This window comes from Saccostrea cucullata, unplaced genomic scaffold (assembly GCF_032062105.1).
Source record: "Saccostrea cucullata isolate Sc308-1 unplaced genomic scaffold, CSIRO_AGI_Scuc_v1 ctg3360, whole genome shotgun sequence".
Classification (NCBI taxonomy): Eukaryota; Metazoa; Mollusca; class Bivalvia; order Ostreida; family Ostreidae; genus Saccostrea; species Saccostrea cuccullata.
In genome coordinates, this window is record NW_026926468.1 from 15946 (window position 1) to 31859 (window position 15914).

A 15914-nucleotide genomic window follows, 5' to 3' on the forward strand; every position below is an offset into this window, starting at 1 on the left:
CACATCAGGTTAAAACAGTGCTAAATTGTGCTGAAACAATCTTAGAAACATGAAAAGAACAATTTCAATCGTAAGGAAATGAAAAGAAATCAGTGCTCGTGACAGCTCAAACAGTCTGAATCATCCTTAAAGCGGAGCACTTACGTGCTAAAAACCCTAGAATATTGATCAAAAGGCATCTGTGTGATTATACACTGTCAATTTTCCGGATCTGAATCCAATTGAACACATTTGGGATTTTTATAAGGAATGTCATAGCCCCCCCCCCCCCCTTCCACACAATTTCAACGGTTTGGAAAGATCCATGCAGTAGGTGTGGCAGCAGATGGGCCAATCTCCTATTCAGGGGTACATGGTATCCTACAGTAAAGATTGTAAAGATTGTCTTGTAGTAATTAGAGCGAGTGGTGGTCTTACTCCATAGAGATTTTTTTGTGTGAATTTTCATTTTGAGGGTACATCATTTCCTTGACACTTTGCTTAAAATTCTGACGAGATACTTACATGAAATTTACGCAACATCGAACTTAAATATGCAAAATTAACCACGAATTAAAGAAATTATTTATTGTATGCATTTGTTCTTTAAAACTTAAAAAAAAATGTTAGGTGAACACTTAGAAGTTTGGTTCAGTGTACAAATATCTTGAATTTAATCTGTGATTTTTTTTATTCATTTTGTAACTTTAACCCAAGTTCAAGATTTCAAAAATGTTGCTCATTGAATGGATCTGTCTCAATGAATATACGTCTGAAATATAAAGGTCCAAGCAGTAACAAATGGTAAAATCTGATGGCCAAGATTTTTAAAAAAAATGTCAATGTCAAAAGGTGGAACTCAATAACATCCAATCTAACTAAAACAGTGTGATCTCGTATTTTGAGTTCTCGCCTTTTGCTTCATCTCGAAGCAAAAAGTAACAAACAAATTGTTATAATCCAAAAGAACTTATGCGAGAAGCACTGAATTTTACAGTTGACGGTTTATACTTGGACATTTAAACCTGTATCATATACGGACCGGAGGTAGAGAATTAATAATAGAAAAGAAAACCTTTCTCATGGTCATATGTATGGTATTAGGGGCACTAACATGTGAAAGTGGGGGGGGGGGGGTGAGGGTAAGGTGGTTGTCGTTTTCTTCAAGGCCAACGTATATGTGTATTGAAATAACCCGTTATTTTTGTTGAATTAAATGTTGAGATAAATATTTCTATCGAAATAGAGCTTCCATACATTATCCTAGTGTAAAAGTAAGCAGTCAACTGTTAAAGTCAGTGCTCCTCGCAAAAGCCAAAAATCGTGTAACTTTAATTTGCGCTTTTACATTTCGCGTTGATTTTGATGCAAAATGTAATAAAACAAAATGCAATTATCCCGATTTGTACCGTTGTAACATTGCCCTTTCTAGCTTTGCAAAAAAACAATAAAGAGAGAATGCTTTCAAAATTCTCTACAAGCAACTTATTTTCAACAGGTTTGAAATTGGCGCATCTGTGTTTTGAATTTGATTAGAAATTACAGAATATCAGTGTACCATGAAAAAGCTCGAACGCAGGCCCGTAGAACGCCGGGTTGGGGGGGGGGGGGTCATGGAGGTTGAGACATAGATATATCAGCTTCATCGAAAATTCTTTCCTCAGAGATCAATGATCAAGGTCTATTTATTTTTTTATTAATCTGAAATAGATTTACCTATGAATCAATCGAAGGAAAGGGCAACGTTTGTTATATTATAAGCAAAATTGTGTGCATTTTTACATTTAACACAATTCCCTCAACTATATTAATTAGAAAGTACAGGTCCAATCCACATTTTTACCACCTATATAAACATCGTGCCTGTCTGCATATCTATATCATTCGAACCAAACAAACTAATAACACTGTATTAAAATAATATAATACACACTTAACCCTTTCAGAAAGACATATCAAAAGAGCAGTGCAAGCTGATATGATTTTATGTGAAGTCGATATTATTTGGATTGACCGACTGAAAAGGATACATTTGTTATATTATTTTTTATACAAATTGAGAATTAAAAAAAATAATTAGAACAGGTCACAATTGAGCGTTTTTTTCTTCTTGTGTTTAAAGACATACCGGGTAGATACCAGACATCAAAATAAATCAAACTATTTAAGGACGTTCGATCCTGAGTTTTTGAACGGATTTTGGTCCTGTCCTTCATTTATAAACTTCTGCGTCATTTTCAAGTACTAACATTAAATCTGAATTCTACAATGCAAATTGAATAATATTCAATGATAAAAACCGCAATTAAATTCCATTCAAGGAGAATTAAGCTAGGAAATATATTTTCTGGCAGAATATTTTTTAGAAGAAAAAAATGAGTTTTTTCCCCTTTGGAACTAGAATACCGATAATTTTAGATTCCTATTTTTCCATGCTGGTTGCACACAAAGCTGTTTTTTGCAGTGAAATGTGTTATGTCGACAAAATAGATTAAGAATGATTGGCAGTTTTTGTCATGGCTTTATTGATTAATAGACAAATCAATCATCAATACAATCAATAGTCAAAATCAAGCATCAATACAATCAATAGTCAAATCAATCATCAATACAATGAATACAATGATGTACACAAGGTATCTCTACAATGATGTACATAAAGTATCAATTCAATGATGTACACAAAGTGTATATTGAATAATTAATACACAATGGGTACAATGATATTCAATGATAAACAATGATATTCAATCAATGATGTACGCAAATTGTATACATGTATTTACACAATGGGTACAATGATATTCAATAATATGCAATGATATTCAATGATATGCAATAATATGCAATGATATTCAATGATATACAATAATATTCAATGATAAATGAATTGCAATAAGCAAGTAGCAATGTATTACAAAGACAATGGTCTACGTCGACTTTATCAATAGTATATGACGTAGAATCAATAGCAATGGCACAATGACGGAAGCTCAATTATTGGCCACTGGCCCTGGAAGATAACAGGATCAGCAGCGAACTTCTTGCAAAATTCGGCCATGTGTCTTCACATGTGAGCTAATAAAGCGCGGCATGTGAAGACATCCGCCACATGCGGCAAATTTTGCCCATGCCATGACAAAACTGCTATTAATTATAGTTATGCAAAATTAATTACTGCTTGATATATATGCAGTATACCATAGAACTAGGGAAATTTTCTATGATTTTCAATTAAATTATTTTGATTATGCCACACTGAATGGTATAGAGGAAAATAGCAGAATGTGCTATATTTGAAATGATCAATAACTGTTCAATTATAATTCAATAGTTGCAAACATCAATGATATGTGTTATGATCAATAACTGTTCAATAGATCAATAGTTGCAAAGATCAATAATATTTGTGATGATCAATAACTGTTCAATAGTTCAATAGATCAATACATGTAGTTGCAAAGATCAGTATATGTAATAACTAAATAGAAATGGTGGGTAGCACTGCAAATTTTGTCAAATTATTTTGATTATGTCACACTGAATGGTATAGAGGAAAATGGTAGGATGTGCTATATGAGAAAAGTGAACACCCTCTGGATACAATTTTGATGAGCACTGTTGAATATCTGGGTGGTCATTATACCCCCCACCCCTTGTGGTAATGAATCAATATTGAGCTATGTATCCTAATTCGAGCCTTGAGTGAAAATATGGGCCTGGAATAACTTCTTGGCAGTATTTGTGACCCAATAAATTTTAACCTTGGTATTAAACATAATTGGTATTAAACATAATTGAAAACAAGACAGACTCAATTTCATAAACTTTTGTAGATGGCAAAGGGACGTGGTACCAATACTATTACCCACATGAATCATTATGATATGTGGGTTGTCGTATTATGACACCAGAGTTCGAATATTTGAATGGTTGGACCTGTTTCCAGGCCATTCCTTGTTGACCAAACCATCTGATATGGATGTCGTATTGTTCTAAGTCCAATTCACATTCATTTATCTAAATTGATGAATGTGTGGTTTTTTGCATAATATATCAAAAATGATCCAATAAGCCATACCATGACAGAAGTGCCTGCATACTTAGGATACGTTAAAAAACAGTAAAATGGTGTTTTCAAGTGTCTGACCGACTATAATCGAATGTAAGTCTGAAATGCGTGGACTTCCATCTCCCTTTAATCTTTATATAATCTTCAAACGAGCCTGATAAATTCGAGTGTGTTGCACCCCCAATTCTACGAGTATTACCCTTAAATGTTTTAGTGTCAAAGAAAACAAATTAAATAAATTTCTGTAGCATCAAGTAAATTGGAATGACAAGAAGGCTTCACGCCAAGGTAAACCAAAAACTGAGCCTCAAATCTTGGGTCTAATTGACAAGTAGCTGTGAAGTGTTTTGATTAATGTAGATGTTTCTTGCTTTGACAAAATGTGGAAGACATGTACATGTTCATCTATTAATTAACTTATTCATATTTATTTATCTTTATTTGTCTATTTATTTATTTGTCTATCTATTTATTCATTTTTTAAATATCTATTTAATCTATTACTCCTTTTTTGTCTGTTTATTTATTATTATATCATTATTATTTATTTATTTATAATTATTATTAACATGCCAAACTTCCTGATAAAACTTTACTGTTTAGCCAAAATTGAATGACAAAGGCAACAGCATTGAACAATTCTGCATTTGAAAGGTGAGCTTATTGAAATTGACAATAAACAGCCAACAAATATTAACTCTTTACAAATGTGTTCTGGAATGAATATGGTTTGGCTTGTGGAATTTATAACTAGAACACGAGAATGTTAAATAAGTGGTTGGGCCTTCAACTTTAATCTGAATTAATTGAAATTCCTATTTCCTGACAAGTTTGTTAATGTTTAAGTAGTTTCTAACACTCTAAGGAATCCTTGAATTTAATTATTTATTCATTCATTTATTCATTTATTTATTTTTTGTTAAATAAGTGGTAACGTTGGGCCTTCAATTTTACTTTGAATTAATTGGAATTCCTATTTCCTGACAAGTTTGTTGAAATGTGTAGGTAGTTTCTAACACTCTAAGGAATCCTTGGAATTAATTCACTTATTCATTCATTTATTTATTCATTTATTCGTTTATTTATTCTAAATGGGGCCGTCCTTCGGATGAGACCGTATAATCCGAGGCCCCGTGTCACAGCAGGTGTGGCACGATAAAGATCCCTCCCTGCTCAAAGGCCGTAAGTGCCGAGCATAGGCCCAAATTTGCAGCCCTTCACCGACATCTCCATATCAGTGAAATATTCTGGAGAGGGACGTTAAACAGTATACAATCAATCAATCAATCAATCAATCATTTATTTATTTTATGTTAAATAAGTGGTTGGGCCTTCAATTTTAATTTGAATTAATTGGAATTCCTATTTCCTGACAAGTTTGTTGAAATGTTTAGGTAGTTTCTAACACTCTAAGGGATCCTTGGAATTTATTTATTTACTTATTTATTTATTCACTTTCCAATTTATTTATTTATTTATTTTTTGGTTACCTACTGACTGACAATCCAACGGAGTTTATATGAAATTTTTTTCGAAAGTAACACGTCATTTAAAAGCCCAAGGAGCATGCACTTGTAAACGTTGGACACTGAATATTCTGCTCAAGGAAATAATTCCATTTTCCTTGTAACTTTTAAGGATCATAAAAATATGATTTCATGCATAATATTATGCAAAATCATCATCATAAAATACTTTACTTTTGGCTATAAACATTTCCATTCATAGTATCCAAATGAAATTCTATTTATAACGCAAATAGACATCACACTATACACAAATTTCACTGAACACAAATCTTACCAAATATATGGTAAATGAACCTGAACTGTATATGGTTCCCTTCTCAGTCAGTCATAGCTTAACCTCTTGTTAATCTGAAAAATCTCATACTCCCTGATCCGTGACTCTTTCTTCAACAGCTGTTCAAACATATTTCTCAACCAGTGTCAAAAATGAAGGCACAAACAATGGTGGTGATGATCGAGGTGATGTCAATGCAAAATAAATAAATAAACATTGAATAAATAGCATATATCAAGACAAGCACAAGTGTAAAAATGTACAAGCTGTTAAGAGATCAGCTGATTGATGCACAAAATAATTCAATTAAATGGCAAATAAAAAATATTAACAATTAAATTCACAAAGTAATAAATGTCCCTATGGTTGAATGCTCTGCCTCAGAAAATGTCTTTTCTAAGGTTCATTCACAGTCAAGTTCCTCGCTGCACATAAAAATTAAAACAATTTTACCGACACATGTTTACATGGAAGCCATGATGGTTGGAATATTCAGCTGTCCGAACCCGATGATATGTGTCACCGATCTATGTCGTGGCGGATCCAACAGGCACGTGATCACTTCCCGCACCAGATACGTCACTGCATGGTGGCTATTGGTGATGTCCAAGGTACATGGGCACCATTTGTAAACGTTTGTTTTAATAACAACGAGATGATGGGTTCAATTTCACCAATGTATTAATACACTGCTCAAGGTCATGTTGTTCACAAACATGAGTTCAAAATTATGGCATACGAAGCTGATCTGTATATGGTTCCCTTCTCAGTCTGAATTGCACTGGTTGCCGAAATGACTGGACAAGTAAAGTCGAAGATGCAAGTGGGGGATCCCTGCAAGAGGTACGCATGATGCTGCGATGGTTGCTGTGCACGTGGTTAATATCGTCGTTGGGGATGTTGATGCTTTAGATATGCAATGGTAATGCTCACATCGGGTAATATGGATGGGCGCTTAGTCCTGGATCTATTTGCCCTGATTATGTTCATATTTGCGACATTGGACGGTAAGTGGAACACAAGATGAAGATGAATATTGTTGAGACTAAACTCGATGCTGAGCTTCAATGGATGACGGAAGATGGAAAGGAAGAACAAATGCACATGCGTAATGGATGTGACTAAATGAAGTCAGTGCATTTAAGCGAGAGTTATCTTTCCTGGACTATTTATCTCTATTTGTCTCCATAATGGGACTTAACTCATATTGAGTTAAGTCGGATTATGCTAGATCTGAAATATCTATAAAGTATTTCTTATGAATTCTTTCAACAAAATGTGATAAATAAAGGGATTATATTCTGAAAATCCGAGAAAGTATTGAGCCAATTTTAAAGTAAAATTGACACTTTAAATTTATATATATATATAAATATATATATATATATATATTTATATTCTCTTTTAAATGTTTACTTTATCTTTGACCTATAGGCTTAAATTCAGAAAAAAGTTAAAGACTTAAAAATAATTTTCTTATTAAATTTTCAAGAAAAATCACATTATCTTAGTGCAGAAAGGTCAAATAATTGATTGTGCGAATCTTAGTCACAATTCTAAAGTGTCTTTTTTTAAAAATAGACTTTGAGTTCATTTTGTTTCATGCTTTAATTGGACAAAAATATTGGAGGGAAAACGTCGAAATGTTTTATTAAGACACAAATTTCAGTGCAGAAGGTCATATTAAATGTACTGTAGCGCCCAAAGAAGCATATTTTCCCCGAGTTTTTGTTTTGAATTTTAATTTAGCTATGTATGTAGACACTAAAAATATACTTGACAAAAAAAGTTTGACTTTAAATATCAGGATCGAACATCGTTAATATAATTATGTTTCCTTCATATTGATAGTGTTCAAAAATGCTTAGAAACATTCTCGTTCTCGACAAATTGTACGATGCCTTTTTGCTACTTTCTAAGCTGTTAGCACAAAAAAAGAATATAATAGAAATGACCGTTTGTTCTTGTATTAAATTTTAAATATTTATTTATCAATCACACTTAGAAGATAAACATATTTTCTTTTGCAGTAGTATTAGTTCTTTTCTTACTTGAAATGTACGTGTAGTTACTACTTTTAACTGAAAAGAAATGGAAAGGTTCTTGTGTTTAAACACAGAAAAAAATCAATGTTGTTATCGCTGAGAAATACCAGACTGTCCCTGGCATATGAAAATATTATGAAACAGACGAGAGACATCAACACTAGTTCAATGTCGATCCCCTATAAAAAGTAAAGCCCTCGCAGTTTATTAAAATTTGAAAGTCAATCAGGCGGAAACTATTTAGTCAACGGTGAAGAGGTCACCGAGTGTCACACCAATTTATTAGAGCATGACCATAAATCCAAAGAGGAAGTGTTTATTAGGATTCTACCAGATATTTTTAAGTTACTGAATGGCAAAGTACATATACCAGTTCTTTACAAACCGTAAAATGCTTTGAAACGTTATTGTAAGTATTAAAATATATATATTGGTTCATATGTTTTAAATGGATAACCATTGTACACTTGGCTTTAAATGTTTGAGAGTGGGGAAAAACATGTGATCTTTAAGAAGTTAAAAGTTTAAAATTCAGCAGCATATGATGGGTGTTCCAAAAAAAATCCTAGTTCATTGATTAGAAGCGCTTATATAGAAATTAATATATATATATATATATATATATATATATATATATATATATATATATATATATATATATATATATATATATATATATATATATATATATATATATATATATATATATATAAAACCAATCATTGAATTCCATCATCTATAATTTGAATAAATCAATAGTTATTTTACGTTCCATTATTTTTTTTTTTTAAATGCAGAGGTAAAAATTTATCAAAATGTAGTCTTTTTTCAGTGATTGTTATTTCAGAATCAATTTTCTGAAGAACAGCTGATCACATGTACAAAACATGAAAATTGACCAGATTTATTCACATTGTGAAGCAGGCCGGGGTAAAATAAACAGTTAAACATTAATCAGAGGGCCCCGCCAGTCCCCGGTCAGTTCTGATTCATATAAATGTATTTTAAAAAAGTTTCATGAGTATTTGTTATTGAAATTAAGCTCTAAAATGATCTGATTAGATTTTTCTTACCTATTGCTATCTGTTTTCGTCTGGTGTGCGGTGTCTGGGGTTTCGTGCATAAACTTTTATCATTTAAGGATTCTCCCAAGAACTAAGAACCAATGGGTCAATTTCGATTAAAAATCAAAGACTGACAAAGAAAAAAATATTTATCAATCTTCTTCTCAAGAATAACGAACAAAGAACAAAGTTCACATTGGTCCATTTTTGGCCCTGTGAATTTCTGAAAAATCAGAACTACTCAGTTTTAGTTAAAAATATGTTAAATTTTACTTGGACTCTTGGTGACTTTATATCAAATAAAAATGACGTAACTTTTTCTCTTGTCCATGTATTATGACGTCATGAATTTCGTCATTTTCCTCAAATCTTGAAATTTTTCTTTAAAAATGACCAAGATTTTAAACTATTTTTAAATATTTTGCATAGCCCCCAACCTCTGATCTAAAATGTTTAATTATATAATGAAAGAACTGTTTCAGAAGATTTTCTAATTCGTGAATTTTTTTTTTGGATCGCAGGGTGGGCTCACATTTTTATCAAAAGTTGAAGATACTCGATTTCACCCATTTTCTTCAAAAATCAAGAACATTGCAGTTTCACAACGCCTGTGTTTCCAAACTTGGACTCTCAGAGGAAATTTTTTTGATAGGAAATGAAAGCACTAAGTCTCTACTTTATGTTGATGTTCGAAATGGGACGTTAGGACTTGGTTGGATAATTAGTATATTGACAGGGCCATTATATGGAGTAAGTGAATCTACCTCTTTGTTTCATTTATTTGGAAGCATCCTTGGTTAAATTCAAATTTGTTCAAATCATAACTACTTGAGGTAGGAAAGGGACAGTGGGTTATTAAAGTTTTGTTAGAAATGTATATAAAAAAATAGTCTTTTAAAAATCTTCTCAAGAACACCAATATAAAATTTAATTGCTGGTTTTGTGGCTAATTTCTCTGCATTTAAACATCCAATTATATTATAATCGTGCTAGACTTTCTGGTGTCAACTTAAATTGGATACATGAAATTAACAATTGAGACTGAATAAATATTGTAAACCGGAAAAACCTCATCAATTTATCTTAAATTGAATTGATACCAACAGCAATTAAAATTCACTTTGCTTGTAATTGGAAATTCAGAGAGTTGTTGGAAAACCTTCTCTGGGAAACATTATAAATAATGTTCTTGAGAAATAGTGCACCTTAGTTACATATAGTAGGCCTTTCAATTAATTTTTGAAGTTGCACATGTTGTAAAACATTCTTTAGAAAGATTTATAGGTACATAAAATTATCAAAAAAAAAAAAAAAAAAACACAACACTTTATGCATACCTTTATTTAAATCATTAAAATGTTTAATTATCAAAATTAAACTGCACGATGTTGTGTTTTAAGGACAGGTAACTTAAGTATGAAAATGAACATCTGAGTGCCAATTTATGAGTTATCGTTTATAGGAATGATATATAGGCTGCTTCAGCTTTGTATTGGTATGTTAACAAAAGGGTTCCTTACATTGTTTTATACACAAAAGAGTTAACCAAAAGAAGGGGAATGTCTTCTCTCTACCTGAAAAAACGGGATCAAATGAATGAAGAACGGACTATATTCAAGATTTTTAACTCTTTTTGACGATTGTCATGAGAAAGAAAATATAATGTCACATTTTTATATGTGCGTTTTTGTGCTATCTATATTTAAATATATATATATATTTACAAGTAAAAGCAACCATTAATTATCATATTCATGTTACTAAAGTCGAAGAAGAACGACCAAGTTTAAAATTTCAATCAGGTTAAAATTAAGATGGTGGATAGATTCCACTGTATATTTTGATTGAAAATAGAAAGTTTTATATTCCATGTTTGCTCTGCTCCTATTTTGTATTGTTTTATGGACTTTTGATCTTGAATACTGTTCATTATCTCAATATGTTTCATGCTAAATTTTAATACCATTTGATTCTACCGGCAGCGAAGGAAGATTTGGGAAACGCTAAAAATTGACTTACTTTAAGAACAATTAAAACCTTGGACTTGTTCTAAATAAGTTTTGACAATGAGCTATCGTTTATAACACCGAACTCTAGCGGCAGTTGAAAGGCAGATGAAAGGCTTTCATACTATATTATTTCTTACCCCGGAGCACACAATTTACATTGGTGAAATTGATGATTCTAAATTAGTGCGTTTTATTAGACGTTGATAAATCTTGAACAATGTCTGTAAATGTCGCGTTTAAACGCTATAAAGTCTGAATATTTAATGCTATTTATTTAATACGCTTTTACCATTTCTAACTTTTAAAACTTCTTTTGAGTAAGTGATATTCAACTTGCTACACACAATCAGTGATTACATATATATATATATATAAAACATTTTTATTTCATAATATGATTATGTTTTAAAGAGCCTTTCCGACCTTGAAATATGCAATCTGGATATCAGGAAATTCATGCAATAATGTGTAGGACTGGACATCCTTTAAACTCTTAAACTTGTTCACCAAAGTTCACATACTATTAAAAGTATAAATATTTTGTTGATATCTAATTTTATTTTACTCTATATTTTTTACTCCCTTAAAAGCTTCTTAAAGCAAAGTCGATCATAAATACATAATCTAAAAATAAGGATGGCTTTCATTAAACTCTTATTTTATTTTTTTTTTGGGGGGGGGGGGGGGGGGGGGGTGATTGCTTAAGAATGCTTTTAAGATCTGATAATCAAAAAAATTCTTTGTAAGGACTTTTTTTTTGTCGTTCACAATCTAATAAAACTAATAAATTTTGCATCAGCCTGAGAACAGAATTGTAGATCCAACAAAGGACTTTATGCGGTAATGAACAATATTTGTCCCCAAAATCAAATTTTGACAGAGAGATATATACACAATGTATTTATGTTTTAAAATAGGAGATATCTGCAGACTAAAAATAAGCCAATAATAATCAAAATATAGACGCAAAATGCATCCTTTTTCTGTATGAATCAAGGAAATTTCAAATTAACTTCATTTTCCAGACGTTCTATCAAACAAAGAGGTAAGGCTTCTAAAAATATTTAGCGCTTTGAAGTCTGCAAATATCCTCCTATTTTTAAGAAATAAATAAAATGTTTGAAAATTCAATGGAAATTGAAGTGAGTCGGTCACTCGATCAAATCCTGTAAATAAAGAAGGCCTCCTCAGAAGTTTTGATCACGTACCGACCCACTTCAATTCCCACTGAAATTTTTAAAACTTGTCACTTACGTATATATACATTTGAGACAGACAATTGAATAATTTCGAATATAAATTATTGTACTAACTGTTTGTCGTAGATTTTGCAAAATTACACAAGGTTTAAATCAGCTTGAAAGTCTTAAAATCATCAGGCAAAGAATTCTATTTCGAAGAGAATATTTTGTGAAAAGCTACTTGTGATCAGTAATAGTGAACAATTTTTTCTCTCTGAATATTTTTTATCATGATTATTGATAGTTAAAGCTAAACAGACACGTCCGAAGATTGATGGTAAAAAGTTGGAGGAAATTTGGTCGCAAAGAAAGGGATGGATGGATGGATGGATGCGATAGACAGCTTAAATAATGTTACAACGCCGAAGTGTTTGTCAGTGGTTCGTGGTGTGATTGCAATGCTTTGATATTTTCCAACAGGTTTAAAAATTTATCGTGAGCAGAATTTAATGAAAAAAATATAGTTTATCAGGGAAATTTAGCTAAAGGTCTACCAAAAAATAATAAAAAGGGTAAAACATTAGAGATTGTGCAGCTGACACAAAACTTGTACACAAAGGATAGTTTTCTACCGGTGGGCCATAGGTCTATATTGTCTACTTATACAGGTTAAATCGATCGCCCAAAAACTGTATTGAAACTTGTTTTACATTGTCAATAAAACAATTGTCATTTACTTGCGTATTTTTTTTTTCATTTTTATACATGAAAAGCAAGTTATTTCAATATTTATGTACTTGTTGATATTAATGCGCCGTGTGATAAGGTCGCGTATTGCCTTATGAACCGTGAATGACTTCATACAGATAATAAAACATATTTGCTCTCTGCATGTTTATATAGTAGAGGGATACCACAAATTCATATATTAGAACATATTTATTTCTGCGTCAAAGTTTGATTTTGGGGGCAAATATTGGTCATTAATGCATCTAGTTCTTTTTAAAATTAAAAGTTGACAAACAATTCTTTTGACAGAAAGTGATAATTATTTCAAAAGGATAAACATCGAAAAAGCTTTTTTATTATGGAATAAACCATCAATGTTTTCAATGGCAAAAAAGTGTATTATAATACTTTTGTATTATTATACATTCTTGTATTCAAAAGAAAAATTATTAGTACTGCAAGTACTGAGCTGACACATTGAAACCCCGCGTAAAATGGAGTATAAAGACGAAATATTTTGTCAGTGTTTAAATGAGGAGGTGCGAAAACAAAATGTGTACCTCTTAGTTTAAATATTGACAAAGTACTTTTTTGTTATCGAGGTCATTAAATTCATTTCCGAAGATAATATGAAATAGTTTCTGTAAATTGATAGAAAGTTCTTGAGATGAAACTTATGGAGATAACAAACAGAAATACTAAAATCATTCTTCTCTTTCTGTTTCATACAAATTAGTACTGCATTAATCTGTACTGCTTATGATCCAGAAAAGCATTTTCATATCAAGAAAGACACCTTATTCAAACAGGAAAGGAAGGGAAATAGACATGGCATGTTTTTAATTTTTTCAAATGTAAAAAAAAAAGTCGGGAAAATTACTTTCAAATGCTTATTGATTTTAAGTCAAGCTTGATTTAGCTTTTTATTAATTTAAAAACGTTTTCGGTTATAGAAAATATTTTAGATCAATCAGAATACAAGACCTTATGTGAAGATATCCTTAGCAAAGGGACAAACCTTTGTCTCATAATTATTTTTCTAACATTTTAGTAAATATTTGTTATCTATTGCATGAAATAATTATTCTGAATATATATAATTTTTAGATTAACGCAGTTTCTGTAGCTAAAGAAAAAAAATTGAAGAAAAAAATAAAGCTTTGCGACCGAGCGAAAATGCATGAGTGTGAATGAATCACACGCTACAAATCATACATGAAATAAAAATTAAAACAAATCTCTGATTTCACATCGAACCCTTTTGACATTTAGGAAACGGATGTTGTTTACAATTATTAAAGTACAAATATGATTGTGAAATTTTTTGATTATTTTTTAACAGATTTAGCGCATGCTGGTAAAATTGAAGCCATAAGATGACTAGTAAAACTTTTGTATTTTTGGTACTTTATACACATTCTGTTTTTTCTGCAGAAGGTCCATGTGGGTAAGACTTTTTTTTTTTTTTTTTTTTTTTTTTAACTTATTTATTAAAAAAAATCTTTTATACTGTTTTATTACATGTAGGAGTAAAATTGAATTACAGAAAAGACTTCTTTAAGGGATGTTGTGCTAACACATATTGGAATTCTGAGATCGCGGAATGTGTCAGTAAGTTATTGTCAATCTCAAATATTTTTGACAACATTTAACATAGAGTAACTTCTTAGAATGTATTTTTGTTTCATTTCGTAGGATGTCCTTCTGGGTACTTAGGACTAAATTGTAGCATTCCTTGTGAATATCCCTTCTTTGGAGATCGTTGTCAAAGCATATGTTCTTGCAGAAGCAGCCTCTGTGATAAAGTAAAAGGATGCATTCCTCTAAATGGTACATATAAGGTGCATTATTCAAATTTAACATGTTCGAGCGTTGAAAACAACATATTAATTTTTATCCCTTGAAACTTTGGTAATTATTTTTTTAATAATTAGATAACAACTAAATAAATAAAATTCTTTGAATACTGCACCCATACCATTTTTAGAATAGATTGAAACTAGGTTTGAATATGCATAATAACATCAGGCCATCAATTGAAGCTGAATATTATAAAGTTGAAAACGTCAACGATATATTTTTGAATTGATTGTCGCAACAGTTCTTTCATTTTGCTTCATATACCCACCAACACAACACAGTAACAGGAAATATATCGATTTGTTGGAAAACTTTATCTGCGAAACATTAAAAATTATTTTCAGGAAAAGCCATGCACTTTAAATACTTGTATTTTTAGAAACCCTAGAGTACATAATTGACAATATCAATGAACTTCTTACAGAATACGTTTTCAGAAAACCAGTAACACCGCATGCAAAGTAATTGAATTTTTTTATTGGCGAAGTAGATATTTATGATTCTAAATTATCTGCGATTTTATTGAACTTTAAATGTTCTTGTATAAATGGCGCGTTTAAACGTGTAAAAGTCTTAACACTTGATGCTTTTGATTGTGATACAAATTTCTTAAAACTCCTTTTCGTTAAGTAGTAGCAACAACCTTTTTGAAAGATTTGCCAAGTAAAACTAGGTTTCTTCTTCCAATTTTGTGTTGTTAATGATTTCAAAAGAAGTTGAGGAAGATGCTTTACAGTACTTTTCTTAAAACCCGTTTTGTATTTTTGTTACGTGCAAGTACTTGTTACCTCCTATCCAATTCGATTATTAGGAATTCTAAAAAAGAAACTTAAAAATGATTACCCCTTTATAGCAGTTGCAACCCAAACTCAAAATTGTTTTAGCTATATTGAACAGATGATATATGATCAACTCGTTACTTTTTAAAAGAAATAGCAAAGGCGACAAAGTCTGGAGGACATGAAAACTGATTGGTAATAGTTCAGCATTATATTTATTAATCAAATGTTGTTATCGATACCGCACACGCTATGGAGGACAGTTTCTCAATATACGACTCTATAAAAAACACTCAACCTAACCAAATAAGATAATTTACGGATGTTTATAAAAACATGAAGGTATTGTGTACCATCTTAACTCATGATCAATTGTTGGGATTAGTAGGGAAA

At 31.1% G+C, this 15914-nt stretch overlaps 1 protein-coding gene across 1 annotated transcript in view; it reads right to left on the reverse strand.

Annotated features, from left to right (window-relative positions):
- The window catches only part of LOC134271766 (toll-like receptor 6), a 268180-nt gene that overhangs the window by 15945 nt on the left and 236321 nt on the right, over positions 1-15914 (reverse strand). The window lies entirely within an intron of this gene.